Source organism: Camelus dromedarius, chromosome 9 (assembly GCF_036321535.1).
Source record: "Camelus dromedarius isolate mCamDro1 chromosome 9, mCamDro1.pat, whole genome shotgun sequence".
Lineage (NCBI taxonomy): Eukaryota > Metazoa > Chordata > Mammalia > Artiodactyla > Camelidae > Camelus > Camelus dromedarius.
The window spans coordinates 76,036,846-76,053,631 of NC_087444.1; the positions used below are offsets into that span (position 1 = coordinate 76,036,846).

Genomic DNA, 16,786 nt, shown 5'->3' on the forward strand with positions numbered 1-16,786 from the left:
AGTTACAACTATATGCAGAGCAAATACTGATGATGATGACCAGAACTACTGAAGAAGATCCTCCACAACTAAAGATACATGGAAGGATCCATAACGATATAGGTAGTGGGGGTGGAGTCTTGATATAGTCAAGAACCGTACCCCTGGGTGGGTGAGCCACAGACAGGAGAATAATATAATTACAAAAGTCTCCCCAGGGGGTGAGGGGTCTGAGCCCCATGTGGGGATCCTGCATGGGGACAATGAGCCCCCCAAAAGTTTTGCTTTGAAAGCCAGTAGGGCTTTCTTTCAGGAGACGTGGAGGGCTTTAGGAAGTAGAGACTTCTCTCTTTTTAATAGTATTAAAGTGTAGTTGATTTAAAATATCATGTTAGATTCAAGTGTACAACAAAATGATTTAGTTATTTTTTCAGATTATATTCCATTATAGATTTTTTAAAGATATTTAATAAAATTCCTTCTGCTATACAGTAAATCCTTGTTGCTTATCTTTTATATGTATAGTAGTTTGTATCTTAATTCCATACTCCTAATTTATCACTCCCTCCCCCTCTCTTTTATTAATCATGAGTTTGTTTTCTACATCTGTGAGCCTGTTTCTGTTTTATAAATACATTCATTTGTATAATTTATAGATTCCACATGTGAGTAATATACAGTATTTGTCTTTCTCTGCCTGACTTATTTAACTAAGTATAATATTCTCTAGGTCCATCCATGTTTCTGCTAATGGCAAGTTTTGGGGGGTTTTTATGGGTGAATAATATTCCACAATGGAATATATATATATATATATACACATACATATACACACACACACACACACATACATACATACACATACATGTATATATATATAAATGTAAAATGGACGTATGTATGTATGTATGTATATATCACATCTTCTGAAGCCAGTCATCTGTAAATGGGCACTTTGATTGTTTTCATGTCTTGTATTGTAAATAGTTCTGCTATGAACATTGGGGTGCATGTGTCTTTTTGAATTAGTTTTTTTTTCCAGATATATACCCAAGAGTGGGATTGCTGGATCATATGGTAGCTCTAGTTTTAGTTTTTTGGAAGACCTTCATACTGTTTTTCACAGTGGCTGCTCCAATTTACATTGCCACCAACAGTGTAGAATGGTTCCCTTTTCTCCACATCCTCACCAGCATTTTTTATTTGTGGACTTCTTGATGATGGCCATTTTGAGTGTTGTGAGTTGATTGCTCATTGTGGCTTTGATTTGCATTTTTCTAATAATTAGCTATGTTAAGCATCTTTTCATGTGCCTATTGGCCACTGTATGTCTTTTTTGGAAAAATGTGTTTTTAAGTCTTCTGCCCATTTTTTTGATTTGGTTGTATTTTTGATACTGAATTGTATGAGCTGTTCTAGTATTTTGTGTATTAAATGCTTTTCAGTTGCATTGTTAGCAAATATGTTCCCTCTGTACCCAATTTGGGGAAAATTTTTGTCATGAATGAATGTTTTGTCAAATGCTTTTCCTGCATCTATTGAGATGATCATGTGATTTTTGTCACTCCTTTGTTAATATGGTGTTTCACATTGTGCTTCCTATACCTAGATACCTATTTCTTTCTCTAGGTTCAGTAACTTTTCAGCCATAATTTCTTCAAATATATTTTCGATCCCTTTCTCTCTTCACCTTCTAGAACCTCTATTGGTGTGTTTGTTGACATGTTATGTAATATCCCGTAGATCTATGTTGCTTTCTCTTTTTCTTCTTTTTTTTTTTTTTTTTTACTTTCTATTTACTGTTCTGACTCGATGATTTCTATTATTCTATCTTCCAGATAACTTATTTGTTTTTCTGTGTCAATTAGGCAGTTATTCATTACTCCTAGATTGGTTTTTATCTTGTCTTTTGAATTGTCTAATTTTGATTGGTTCATCTTTATAGTTTTTTGTTCTTTATTACAGTGATCTGCATTTGTTTTGATAATCTTTCTTAATTCAGTTAGCATTTTTATTACCTCCTTTTTGAACTCAGGGTCTAGTAGACTGGTGAGCTCTGTTTCATTATGTGTTCTTTCAGATTTCTCTTATTCTTTTAATTGGGAGTAGTTCCTCTGCCCTTTCATTTTACTCAATTTTTCTCTGTCTCTGTGAGTTTAGGAGAAACAGTTATCTACTATATTCTTGAAGTGGTGTTTTTATGTGGGAACATCCCTACGTAAACTCTGTGCGTCCAGTGTTTTCGGTGTGAGGGCTGGTTTTGCTGTGGATGCCAGCTGCCAGCCACATTTCCCCTCTGGGTGTGCTGGTTGTTACTCCCTAGATAGGTGGTGTGGCTGGTGTTATAGTATCTAGAGCCTGTGCTGGATATGAGACAGGTCTTCCTCTGCTCCATGGCTGTCACCACTCTGTCAAGTCTGGGGTCTGCTCCCCACTTGTTGGAGTAGAAGCCCTGAGAGAAAGGTTTGATCAGGCTCTCTTGCCCTTGAATGCTTGCCCTGCCCCAAAGGAGGTGATTGCTGAAGTAAGTGAAGCCTGTGTGGTCACAGATCACCTATTTGCCCACTGGATAAGCATCACAGTTCTACTCACAAGCAGCCCAGTGTCACACCCCTTTCTCTATTGTGTTCACCTCAGATCTAGTACAGAGCTGTGGTATGAAGTAGGCTGGGGCTGGGAGTAGGGGTGCTGTGTCTGCAGGAATTGAGGTGGCTGCACCTCTGCCTGAGATCTGGGCTGAGCGGGCTTCTCCCAGGACTCATCTGCCCCAGATCTAGCACCAGGCTGCGGTGTGGATTGGGCAGAGCTTGGTCGCTCTTGTTGGGAGAGGAACCACTGCATACTCCTGAGCGGACTGGCAATGGCTGTTGCTGCCCCACCCAGGCCACACCCCAGGCCCTTTGGGCTGTCTCTGCTAGCTAGATGGGTCCTCTCCCAGGGCATGTCTGCCCAAGATTCAGCACTTAGCCACTGCATGCTCCTGTGGCACTGCCCTGCGTGCACAATGGCAGTGTTGTGGCTACACCTACCCCATGTCAGCACTGCCAGTGGCCTCCACAGCTCCACCCAGATCACACCCCAGGTGCCCTGGTACATCTCTGTGAAGTTAGACTGAGTCTCTGTCCAGATCTCACACCATGCCGTGGTGTGGAGTGAGCAGGGTCAGGGTGTTCATCCCTTCAGATTGGGAAGTGCAGTGAAGTGACAACCACCAGTGCAAGGCTCTGTCTGCCATAACTATCAGTAAGCCAGGATGTGCTCATTGCTCATGAGTAGTCTAGCCTTACCCAGCCCTTCTGTCTCTCTCGGTGGATTTTCCAGTAGGCAGGGGGGCCACCTACTCCACGCAGGACACCAGGACTGAGATGCCCAGATTGTGGTTTGACTGGCTCACTCCCCAGGGTGAAAGTTCACCTGTACAGATCTTCTCTTCCTTACAGATGCCTTCCAAGGGTGCAGGTCCTGACCTGATGCCTTTTTTCCCCTTCCTATCTGGTTATGTGGAGATCTTTCTTTTGCAGCTTTGCTTGTGTAAATAAGAGTTCTTCTGCCAGCTTGTAGTTAGTTTTTCATGAGAAGCGTCCCACATGTAAATGTATTTTTGATATGTTTGTGGGGGGAGGTGAGCTCCCCATCCTCCTCCTACTTGAACACCTTGATCCCTGTCACCAAGACTCCACTGTTAAAGGAGCCCACAAAGTCTCACACATTCCAGGACACTGGGCAGAAGCAGTAATTTGAAAGGAGCCTGGAAAGTCTCCCAGAGAACTAGGAGGCAAATGGAGCCCACTCACTCCTGGGACATAATATGGATGGCAGCCACTTTGAGGAGGTATTTCTACCACATGGACACTAGATCTAACGTATGCTAGATCCCCCTCTAGACTGTTAGTCTCAGGACCTAGCACTCCACCCACCCATCAGCCTGTTGGTACTAGTACTGAGATGCTTCAGGCCAGTCAAGCAGCTGAGCTGGGACACAGCCCCATCCACCAGCAGGCAGGCTTCCTTAGAATCCCCTGAGCCCATGGCCACACCAGACATGACCCTGTCACCCAGACCCTGTCACCCACACAGGGCCTGGTCCCGCACACCTGTAGGCAGACACATTACCCACCACCTTCAGGGCCCTGCAGTCAGAGGCACCAGGGTCCATCTGTGACCTCTAGTGGGCAGGCACCAGCCCCAGGACCCACTGTGCACCAGCCCCAACCACCAGCAGACAGACATCAGCTTTGATACCTTGGACTCCTCAGACAGCCACACTGGCATCCAACCCCACTCACCAGTGGGCCAGCACCAGCTTTGAGATACCCCAGAACCTGCAGCCAGTTATGTCAGTAACTGGCCCCACCCACCAGCAGGCCAACACTGAATCTGGGAACCCTGACCCTGCAATCACCCACCCCAGAACCTGGATTTGCCCACTGGTGTGCTAGCACTAGCCCAGAGCACCCTAGTCCCACAGTATTTCAGCCAACCATCTCAAAACCCAGCTCTGCCAGCCAGCAACCAGCAGCCTCCACACAAGGCAGCTCCTGACAACCACCATACTGTGAATCAACCATGCCTACCAGACCATCCACAGCAGTCAGGCTGCCACAACAGAAGGACCCATACAACCAAAATTGGGGACACCCCTAGAGCATATAGCTCTGGTGACCAGATAGGAATGTGGTGCTGGGACCCATAGGACATCTACAAAAGGCCACATCTCCAAGATCAGGAAACATAACCAACCTACCAGTTACACAGAAATAAAAACAGAAAAATAGACAAAATGAGGCAACAGAGGAACATTTTCCAGTATAAGGAATGAGTTAAAACCCCAGAAGAACTAAGTGAAGTGAAGATAGGCAATCTACCAAAGAAAGTGTTCAGGGTAATGATCACAAAGATAATCAAAGAACTCAAGAGAATAATGGATGAACACAGAAGTTCAACAAAGATTTAGAAGATGTAAAGAAAACTCACAGATGAATATAATAACGGAAATGAAAAATACATTAGAAAAAATCAACAGTAGATTAAATGGTACAGAGGTACAGATCAGAAAGCTGGAAAACAAAATAGTGCCAGTCACTGATGCTGAACTGAAAAAAGGATTAAAAATAATGAGGACAGTTTAAGAGACTTCTGAGACATAATCAAGCATACTAACATTCACATTATAGGGATTACAGAAGGAGAAGACAGAGAGAAAGGAGCAGAGAAAATATTTGAAGAAATAATATATCAAAACTTCTCTAACCTGGGAAAGAAAACAGACATCCTGGTCCTGGAAGGACAGAGTCTCAAACAGGATCAGCCCAAAGAGGACTAAACCAAAACATTGTAACTAAAATGGCAAAAATTAAAGAAAGAATATTAAAAGCAGCAAGAGCAAAGCAACCATTCACATAGAAGGGAACTCCCATAAGACTACCAGCTGACGTTTCAGTAGAAATTCTGCAGGCCAGAGGGAGTGAAATAATATCACTCTAAGTGATGAAATGGACAAAACTACAACCAAGAATATTCTACCCAGCAAGCCTTTCATTCAGATTTGATGAAGAGACGAAAAATTTTAGACAAGCAAAAGCTAAAAGAGTTCAGAACCATGACACCAACTGTAAAAGAAATGTTAAAGGGACTTTAAGCAAAAAAGGACAGGCAACACTAGAAACATGAAGATTATGAAAGGAAAAATCTCATTGGTAAAGGTAAATACACAGTATGGTAGTAAATCAACCATGTGCAAGGCTAGTAGGAAGGTTAAAAACCAAAAATAGTAAAATCATCTGTATCTGCAATAAGTAGTTAAGGGAAACAAAGATGTCAAATATGATGTCAAAAACAGTAACCATGGTGGGGAAGGGAGTGAAAATTCAGCATTGTTAAAATGCATTTGAAATTAATCACATGTATATATATATACACACGGACACACACAGACACAGACACACACACGTTCCTCATGGTAACCACAAATCAAAAGTCTATAATAGATATGCAAATGAAAAAAAAAACAGAAAAAAACCCAAACGTAACACTAAAGATAGTCATCAAATCATAAAAGAACAAAAAAACTACAAAAACAATCCCCAGACAACTAAGAAGATGGCAGTAAATGCATTTCTATTCACTAACAATTAACTATCAGAGAAATTAAGGAAACAATTCACTTACAATTGCATCAAAAGAAGAAGATACCTAGGAATAATTCTACCTAAGGAGGTAAAAACATGTCCTCAGAAAACTAGAAGACACTGATGAAAGAAAATAAAACATCCATCTTGTTGCAAATAGCAAACTATCTATTTTATGGCTGAGTAGTATTCCATTACATGTATACACACATCACATCTTCTTTATCCATTCCCTTGATGGACGCTTAGGTTGCTTCCATTTCTTGGCTATTGTAAATAATGCTGTTAAGAACACTGGAGTGCATTTATCTTTTGAAATTGATGTTTTCATTTTCTTCTATAAATACCCAGGAGTGGAATTGCAGCAGCATATGGTAGTTCTTTTTAGTTTTTTGAGGGACCTCTATACTGTTTTCCACAGTGGCTGTACCAATTTATATCCCCACCAGTAGTGTATGGGGGTTCCCATTTCTCCACATCCTCACCAGCATTTGTTATTTGTGGTCTTTTGATGATGGCCATTGCGGCAAGTGTGGTATGATAGTCCGATTCTGGTTTTGATGTACATTTCTCTGGTGATTAACTGTGTTGAGCATCTTTTCTCGTGCCTGCTGGCCATCTTCATGTCCTCTTTGGAAAAATGTTTATGCAAGTCTTTGGCTCATTTTCTAATTAGGTTGTTTGTGTTATTGATACTGAGTTTTATGGGGCATTTATATATTTTGGATTTATCCTTTTTGATTATATCAATTGCAGATACTTTCCCAAATTATCAGGCTTTCTTTTTTTTTTTAAACATTTTTTATTGCATTGTATTCATTTTACAATGTTGTGTCAAATTCCAGTGTAGAGCACAATTTTTCAGTTATACATGAACATATATATATTCATTGTCACTTTTTTTTGCTGGCTTTTTGTCAGTGGTTTCCTTTGCTGTGCAAAAGTTTGTACGTTTAATTAGGTCCCATTTGTTTATTTTTGTTTTGTTTCCTTTGCCTTAGGTGATGTATCCAAAAAAATATTGCTACCATTTATGTCAAAGAGTGTTCTGCCTGTGTTTTTTTCTAGGAGTTTTATGCTTTCAGCTCTTACATTTAGCTCTTTAATGCATTTTGAGTTTATTTTTTAAAACAATGTCAGGAAATTTCTAATTTCATTCTTTTGCATGTAGCTGTCCAGCTTTCCCAGCACCACTTATTGAGGCTGTCTTTCCCTTTGTTGTAGATTAATTGACCATGAAACATGAAACATGAAATAAGTCGGGCTGTTCTGCCCCATGCATCTCTTCCCTTCTGATGTTAATCTGTGTCCTTTCCCTGTGATAAACCATAACAGTGAGTAGAACAGCTCTCAGTTCGTTTGGAATCTTTCTAGAGAATTACTGAAACGAGCGTGGATCTGGGAAAGCCCACCCTTTCAGTTGGAGTCAGAAGTGGGTGTGCTTTTCTGTGGACTGTGTTTCCTCTAACTGACCAGGTGGACTGCAGACACTCACAGGGGAATTGGGTAGGGGACCTTGTTCACTTATTATTGTTATTATCATTGAAATAATAACCCACCCACTGGCCGTGGGATTGATGATGTGAAAGTGCGTTGGGCTGTGTCATTTGTGTGCATATACATTGGGAAGTGTGTGAGATCGTGAGAACGAGTCTATGTGACATGAGTGTGAGAGTGAGTGGATATGAGAGTGACTGTGTAAATACATATTTGAGCGTGTGTGAGTGTGGATACTGTGGGCTTGCATGTGTGTCTGAGTGTGTATGTGTATGTATTTGGAGAAAGCATTGTTAAGCATCTGGCACCATTCCCTGCCTTGGAAACACAGGATAGGTATAGGGAAAAATTAACCTTAGCCAAAGTGAGATCTGACCTTGGCCCTCAGCTACAGGAAGGTGTTCTCCAGAACCTTGGAACGTCATGCCTGACCAGAGTGTCTTTGTTTGCTTTGGGGCTTGGCCACCAGACACTCCAACAGTGTAATTTTTCATGGAGCTTTGGGCCATGTAGTAGCAGGCTGGCCTCTGGAAGAACTGGTGACTAAAGTAATGGCCCAATTTGACCGGAACTGGAGACTAAAGGTCAGCCACACAGACTGTGATTGAAATCCAGTAAAAGCTCTGGACACCCAGGTTTGGGGAACTTCACTGGAGGCAGTCCTCCATCAGCTGTCAGGCACCAGCTCCAGGAGAGTGATAGAGAAGAGGATGGTGAGCTCCACTTTCCGCACGTTTCCTGGACTCTGCCCTGTGCTTCTCTGGTCTTACGTGATATTGATCTGATCCCTTCCCTGCAAGAAACCACAGTAGTCAGTAGATCAGCTCTCAGCGCATTCTTGTAATGATTAAAAAAAAAGAGTGGTTTGGGGAACCCCCAAAATTGTAGTTGGTGTCAAAAGTGGATGCGACCTTGGTGAATTAAGTTCTCACTAACTTCTCACTTGGACTAAAAACTCTTAGCTGGGGAACGAATAGTAAACCCTCTTCAGATTGTGGCTTTGTTCGCTGGGAAGTCCAAAGGAGTGTCTTAAATTTTATGTGTCTTCATTAATTGCATAACCAATAAATGATCCTTAGTAAAATTTAGCAAAGGTAAGTGTAAAGACTTCTCGCAAATATTCAGTGCTTTTGCGTTGAGAAAGTAACATTGGCTTATCTGGTAGTTAAAGGAATAGAAGAAACTGTCTGTTTAACCGTCTGATCCTGGTGCTTCAATTTGTGAGGGACACTTTTATAAACACCCATTTTTTATGGATATTTCTCTGTTTGGACCTCATATCACTTTGGGGGTCAGTATTTGTAAAGGACAATATCCCAGAAAATTTCTATATCATTTCTAAATTAATTTGTATTTAGTTATACAAATGAGGCCAATGATATCTTTTTTACTGAGGTTTATTTGGTGGCCAATGATTTCTAATATAAATAATTAACATGTATCACACTTTTATATCATTAGAAATTCATCTTAGACTGCCGAATTCTTTTTATCTGCTGAATAGTTAAAGTGATGCAGCTTAGGTGTCTGGAGATGAATGATGAACTTGATCTTTAGTGGAAGAACTCAGTTTATCACGGATCCTTTGAGACCCACACGCATCCATGCCAGTCCCTCGTGTGTCAGACATCAATGTTCACTGCTCCTTCCATTAGTGAACTCTGTCTGCCATTAGTGATTATTAAATACAAGAAACTCTTTTTTTTTAATGGAGGTACTGGGGATTGAACCGAGGACCTCATGCATGCTAAACATGCACTCTACTACTGAGCTATACCCTCCCCCCAATACAAGAAACTCTTTAAACGTGTCAGCATCCCTTTGGAGATACAAGAAACTTTTAATTGGTTTTGGTAATTAGCAGCTAAGAAAAATTTTTTTCAGAAAGTCTCAGGTCCTCAAGCCCGCACTGTCATTGCCCCTACAAATGAAATGATAATTGCAGTTGTAAGGGAAGATGAGGTCACGATCACAAACCTGTATCTTGAGGACTGGCTGCCTCCCTCTGCACACGTGCTGGCTGTTGTGACTTTCACACTGAACCCACCGTCTTGTCAACAGGAAGGGGAGTTAGGTGAGTATTTTCTATTTCAGTCTGAGAGACAGAGCCTGGAAGGAAGTCTAGTTGAATAGTCACACCTGGAAAAGGGATCCTAGAGGGTAGGAACAGATTAAGTGGCAAAGCTAGACAAGGAGGTGGAGTAATCCCTTAGATGTGAGCTGAGCTTCTGAACAGAGATGAGGATTTTAAACCTTACACCTATACCTGGTAACTTCCAGTGTAACATAATGAAGTCCTCACTGTGAACAGTTGACAGTGAGTACTCGCAGCAATACTGAGGAATCATTTTTTTAGGTGCTTAATGATTGTACTTTTGCATTCAATCTGCAGGAATCATAGATTAAATTTTGAATATTATTAGAGGTGTGCTTATAATGCCTTCGTGCTTATAACATAGAGGAGGACAGATCTGCCATAATTTTCTAACCCTCTGCAAAACCATGTACGGGAATGTGTTTGAGGACTAAAATGTTCTTGTGTTTTTATCTGACTGCTAATGATTGACTTACTGGCATCAGTAATTGTGTCCCTTCTGAAAATATCTAAGGTCTCATAGTTATGATGAGACTCTTTTCTCTCTTGCAGTTAGAGAAGCAGCATTTAAGGAAACAGTTTGTTTATAATCACGGGTTTCAAAAAATAGTTGTCGGGACCACATGTATCTTGTTTTCTTATCTCTTATTTAAATACATTCAATAGCAATTCTAAGCTCAGAACTCATTTTCTTATAAAACAGAAGCAGACTCAGAGACAGAACACAAACTTGTGGTTGCCAGGGGGGAGGGGGTGGGTAGGGACAGACCGGGAGTTCGGGATTGGTAGATCCTGACAGGTACATATAGAGTGGATAAACAAGTTTATACTTTATGGCACAGGGAAATATATACAAGATCCTGTAGTAGCTCATGGTGAAAAAGAATATGAAAATGAATATAAGTATATTCACGTATGACTGAAAAACTGCTGTACACCAGAAATTGACAAAACATTGTAAAGTGACTATAACAATTTTTAAAAACTGAAAAAAAAACCTTAGTATAGGTCTGGACTCTTTGAAACCTAGCTGACATGGTTGGTTAGTGTAACAGAGGGTTTAGGGCAATCAGCCTACCAGGTTCAAATCACCACTCAGCCTCTAATCTGTGAGTGAAATTAGATAGACCACTTAACCTCTCTGTAAGGTCTCCTTACCTTTGCAATGAAAAGAATGCCAGTGCCTACCTCATGCAGTTATGAACAAAGAATGTACCATATCATGGCAGTGTAGCGATGATTCATACACTACAAGCATTATGTGAAGGTTGTACCTTCTTCTCAAGGAAGCCTTTTTTTCCAATAGAATTCTTTAATTTCTTACCCAGTTTAGTTTTGCAATCTGAAAGTTATCAGAAACATGTGCTTGCCAAAAGTGATTTTTATGAATCTTCTTGAAGATGAAGCATTTTTGCAAAATCGGTGTGAATCAATGACTGTGAATGACAAAAGACTTAAAAAGACACAGTTAACTGGTCTGATTATAGAGCAGTTGACAAAGAAGCTTAACCAAGTTGCTGTGACACACAACATTTTGAGATAATGACCAGAATTAGGACTGATAGTATTATACCAGGACATCTTCAAATTTTAGGAGCTTTATATAATTCCTGGAACACTTATATTAATAATATTTACCCAGACAGTATAAAAATGTTTATCAGTACTCATTTGACTATGCTTAGGAAGCCTTTTCACAAAGCAAAACCTGAGCTCAATATTCCTCAGAGAGTATATTGTATCTTGGTTGAAGACGTAGCCCACGCCACACATTTCAGTGCAGGATCCTCTGTTCCGTAGACAAATATCAGCCACTGGGAACTGGCAGAATGACCTCTAGATGTCTTCCAGTAAGAGTGGTCTCTTTACCTCCAACTATAGTTGGGATCCTGGGCATGTCTTCTCTTCTTTATCGTTCTCCCTTCCTTTACTACGGTGAATGCAGGCTGAAGTCCACAGATTTGACACTGAAGCACTTGACTGTAGTCCCTGCTTAGTCATTCTCTTTGAAGGTGTTCCCAAGACAATGGCAGCTTTTAGTTGAAGCACTTCTTGCAAATTTGTTTTCCTTTTTTAAATATATTGTTATTGAAGTATAGTCTGTTTACAATGTTGTGTCAATTCCTAGTGTACAGCACAATGCTTCAGTCACGTAGGAACATACATATATTCGTTTTCATATTCTTTCTAACCATAAGTTGCTACAAGATATTGAGTATAGTTGCCTGTGCTATACAGTATAAACTTGCTTGTTTTATTTACATTAGTTAGTATCTGCAAATCTTGAACTTCTAATTTATCCCTTCCCACCACCTTTCCTCCTGGTAACCGTAAGTTTGTTTTCTATGCAGATTTATTTTCTATCCTCACAGGGTTGGCAGGTTTATCCACTGGTACTCCCTGCACTGTGTCTCCAGCCATCATAATAGCCCCATAAACTCCAGGTAGGGTGAACTTAAAGTAAAAGCTCCCAAGGATATTGGGGTTTCCATTTTCCACTGCTGAGCCATGTATATGCTGATAAACATATTTTCCTACATATATGATTACCAAATGGTGCAACAAATCAACACAAAGAGCAATATTTTAAGATACTGCTTTATTGAGTTTCCTGACTCACTGTATGCAGCAATGTTATTATTCCCTGATGTTCTATTCTTGGTCTCATGATCTGGACCCACAGCCCCTAACTTTCATCCTATACAGACTCAATCAACAGACCAAACACACTGACAGGACACCTTTCCCCACTTTCTTTCTTTTTTTCTAATATGCATTTATAAAATGTTAAAGATACATACATAAGTTATAAGTGCACAGATTTTGAAATTCTGAAATGTCCACATCTGTAGGCAACACCTCTATCAAGTAAAAGAATGTTCAGCCCACAGGTAAAACATCTGGTGCCCCCCTAGGTCACTGCCTCCAGAGTATGTTTCTGCTCAGTGTATTTGTAGGAGTAGAAATGCTGGAATATAGATTTTCATCTATTCCCGCGTTTAAGAGATTAGATCATTTTGCCTGTTTTGAACTTTACATAAATAAGTTCACCCAGCATGAACTCTTTCATACTTGCCTTTTTTCCATCCCATGTGATTTTGTGAATTTATCTGTGTTGTTGCAAAATACTGCTAGCATTCATTAGCATTGATGTCTAGGATGCCACTGTGTGAATAGGAATTAATTTATTTACTCTACTGTTAATGGGCAGCTGGGTAGTTTTTAGTTTGGGGCTATTATGAGTAATGAGTCGTGTTGGCATGTGAATTCTGTACTAGTCTTTTGGTGAGATATATGTGTGTGTGTGTGTGTACGAAATTTCTCCAGAGTATATTCTTAGAAGTGGAATTGTTGGAACATAGGATTACATCTGAACTGCTGCAGGAGATAGAACAGTTTTCTAAAAGATTTGTACCAATTTTAACACTCACCAGCAACGTAAGAGATTCTTGATTGACCCAAATCTTTGCCAAAACTTGGTATCACTGTCATTTTAATTTCAGATTTCTCAGTGGTGCTTGACAATATACAGGTAGTGATAAAGTTTAATTCTTCCCATTACTATAGACATTCAGTATTGTTTACACATGTGTTGCGCACTGAATAATCTGTTTTTGAAGTTTGTGCTGTAATGGTCTGCTTGCTGTTTATTTTGTTGTGTGGTTGTAAGAACAGTTTGTACTGGTCACCACTTGTAGCTCTGTTTCTGTGTGTGTGTGTGTGTGTGTGTGTGTGTGTGTGTGTACGTGTACGAGAACTGGCTATGAATACAAGCTAAAGTCATTTCACCTATATGTTAATAGGTTTTGTGCTGTTAAGGATATCTTCTTATTCTAAGACCATAGAAATATTATTTTTTCCTAATATATGTATTATTTTTCATTAAAATTTATCAGCTGTCCATTCAGAGTTGGAATGTTTTATGATGTGGGTGGTGACCGAGCTTTTTCTTTTCTGAATATGGGTAGAATTTTTCAACTTTTTCTGAAAGTGTTGTGTTGTGCTCTCTTTCAGTTTGCTCTCATTTGCCATTGTTCCCCCCAGGTTGACACCACTTCATCCTGCCTGCTGACTTTTCCATGAAGTATACTGCCAATCTGTCCATCTCTTCCTGTCTTGTGAAGCGCCTAGCAGTCAAACAGGAGCACACAAGTCACTTTACGCTCAGTGTCAGAAAATCTTCAATGTACCTTTCTGCACAGAGGAATGATTGTTGCCAGAACTTAAAGGAAAACATGTTAAATGACAGAATATACTCTCGAGATTTGACAGTAGCAATTATCTCTTTGTCACAGACTGTAGCTGGAGTTCTGGGCAATTTCTCTCTTCTTTACCGTTACCTCTTTCTTTATCACACTGAGTGCAGGTTGAGGGCTACAGATTTGATTCTCAAGCACCTGACTATTGCCAACTCCTTGATTCTTCTCTCTAGAGGAGTCCCTCACACAATGGCAGCTTTTGGGTTGAAATATTTTTTCAATGATTTTGCATGCAGACTTGTTTTGTATGTTCAGAGAGTGAGCAGGGGAGTGTCCATTGCCACCACTTGCTTCTTGAGCGTCTTCCAGGCCATCATGATCAGCCCCATGGATTCCTGTTGGAAGAATCTTAGAGTCAAAGCCCCCCAAAATGTTGGCTTTTGCATTTTCCTCGTCTGGATCCAATTCACGCTTGTAAATTTAATTAATCCTATATATGTTTTGCATATGTCTAGCAAATGGAGCATGAAAAATATCACAAAGATTAGAAATTGGGGGCACTGTTTCATTACAGATCATGGGCAGATCACACGCCTAATACATGCAGGATTGGTAATTGTGCCTGAGGTTTCATTTTCTGTGGTCATGACCTGGGCCAGTGGCTCCATGGTTTTCATCCTATACAGACACAATCAACGGGTCCAACACATCCACAGGAGAAGTATGCCCCCCAGATCCTCTGCTGAATCCACAGCCACCCGGAGAATCCTTGCCCTGGTGAGCACATTTGTAGCTTTCTACACCCTTCCCTCACTCTTTCACCTTTGTGTTGCCCTTTTTCCCAGCCTCAGCTCGTGGGTAATGAGCATTTCTACCCTAATTTCTGTATGCTTTCCAACTGTCAGCCCCTGTCTATTCATGAGCCATGACTCCACTGTACCCAGGCTCTCCTTCGCATGGATAAGGAATTCAAAGTCCTTTAAGCTGGTCAGAAATATGTAAACGGTATGTTTTTGCTCAGTGTTTATTTATTCACTTACTAGACTTGAAGATCAATAGATATTCATAAGGGGAAGCCACATCTCTCTCTAAGGTAGACCATAATGGACATTAGTGTTTTGTCACCATCTTGAGCTTGGAACATACATGGTCATAGTGGACGTGCATAAAACAGCTTGAGCTTATTCTCATGCACAGCATCCTGTTGGCAGTAGTCGTGATCAAATGCTGCTTGAGACACAGGGAATGCCTTTGGCCCTAGCTCCTGAGTCGGAAGAGTCAAAGTGGCTGACCTAGCCGTGTACGCGTGGGAACGTTAAGCAGAAGTGAATACAGTCAGGCAGCGAGTGATAGGTATTGTTCAAGGTAATTTTTCCATGGGTTTCCATGCGTATGTGCCTGTCTTAGTGTTAGTAGCATGGGCAGCTTTTATTCTGAGCAGCGGTGTAGATTCCAGGAAGGGTGGGATGTACCTGGGGGACTTCTGTGCAGGCTAGAGCATGAGGTGATGGTGAGTGGGAATGGCGAGTCTGGGCAGTCCTGGGACATGGCTGCCTCCTCGGGCATGCATGCTTTCTGTGCAGTGTAAGGTGACCCCTTGCTTTCTCTAAAGCAGTTAGGGTCCTGAGGATGCTGTCTTAGAACCGTGGATTCTCCGTGTAGGCACTTACTTTTGAGGGATTCTGGGATGACTGTGCCCTGTTAGGACTCCCAGACCCAGAAGAGGTAGAGTACAGTGTACCACGTACAGATTCTGGGTGCAGCTGAAATCTGTTACCAGTTGACTTGTTAGTGGATCGCATGAAGTGACACTCTTCAGGGTCTGTAGGGGGCCATTGTGGAGTAAGCTCTACTAGGGGCCTCGTCTTACTCCTTTACATTCGGAGTCCAGTCCCAGGACCCTGGCGCTGCCCTCGAGCACATCTAGGTTTCAGGGAGGAAATGGATCCAGGTCAGCCAGGAGACGTCTCGGGCATTCAGTGTGTACACGTGAAGGAGAGTGTAGGCCGGATGCAAGAGGAGCCATCCAAGCTAACCTGTGTCCCATGGCTGTTAGCCCGTGTTTGCAGAGCTAAGGTTTGTGCTCCAGTGTCTGATTCTGGGTGGAGCTGAAACCGCACTAGGGTAGCAACAGGATTGTGGGTGGGCAGTCCAGGGGCCCTTGTAGGGGGAGGAATCACGTTGCAGCTGCTGATTCTGGGCTAGGAGGAGACGGAATTTTCCAGGAGACCTGTGGGTACTGGTGCAGGTTTGGGAAGTGGGGTTTGTAATAGAATAGCATTTATTGGGAGGGATTTTGTGTTGGACAGTTCATTTATGCTAGCAGCAGAGATGGGCAGGTGCCTGAGCACAGGCGCCAGTGTTGTCTGGGAGAGGGGCATCTGGCCAGGAGCAAAGCACACCATTTTCAGGACTCAACAACCTCCAGGTAGCAACCCCAAGGAGTCTGGTTCAACTGTTAACAGGAGGAGACTAGCCTGACAGCCATGCACAAATGCCGAAACATACCATCCCTGCACCAGAGCCATCAGGGCCTGGTGCTTGTCTTAGCCTCCACCAGAAACAGAAGCATACTCGTAATCTTTGCCTCTGAGGCTATGCACTAAGAAAGTTTCACCATCATCTGTGTGTAGAATTTCCACCCAGCGTTTTTCACCTGATTCAGAATGAGACACACAACTAGAGAGATCCACACTGAAAGACACTTTGCAAACACTGGTCAAAACTGTCAGTTTCACTGAGGACAAAAGAGTGGCATGTGCTTCAGATTAAAGAAACTAAAGACTCCAGATAACCAAATGCAGTCCTTGTGTAATGGCTGGATCCTGGATTTATGAAGGATTTCTTGGGGGAATCTGTATGTGGACTGTGTGTTACAGACTCTCCAG

General features: G+C 41.5%; 1 protein-coding gene across 1 annotated transcript in view; it reads left to right on the top strand.

Annotated features, from left to right (window-relative positions):
- Window positions 1-16,786, top strand: part of LOC105092002 (vomeronasal type-1 receptor 4) — a 104,200-nt gene that overhangs the window by 55,326 nt on the left and 32,088 nt on the right. The gene's annotated exons all lie outside the window — the stretch shown is intronic.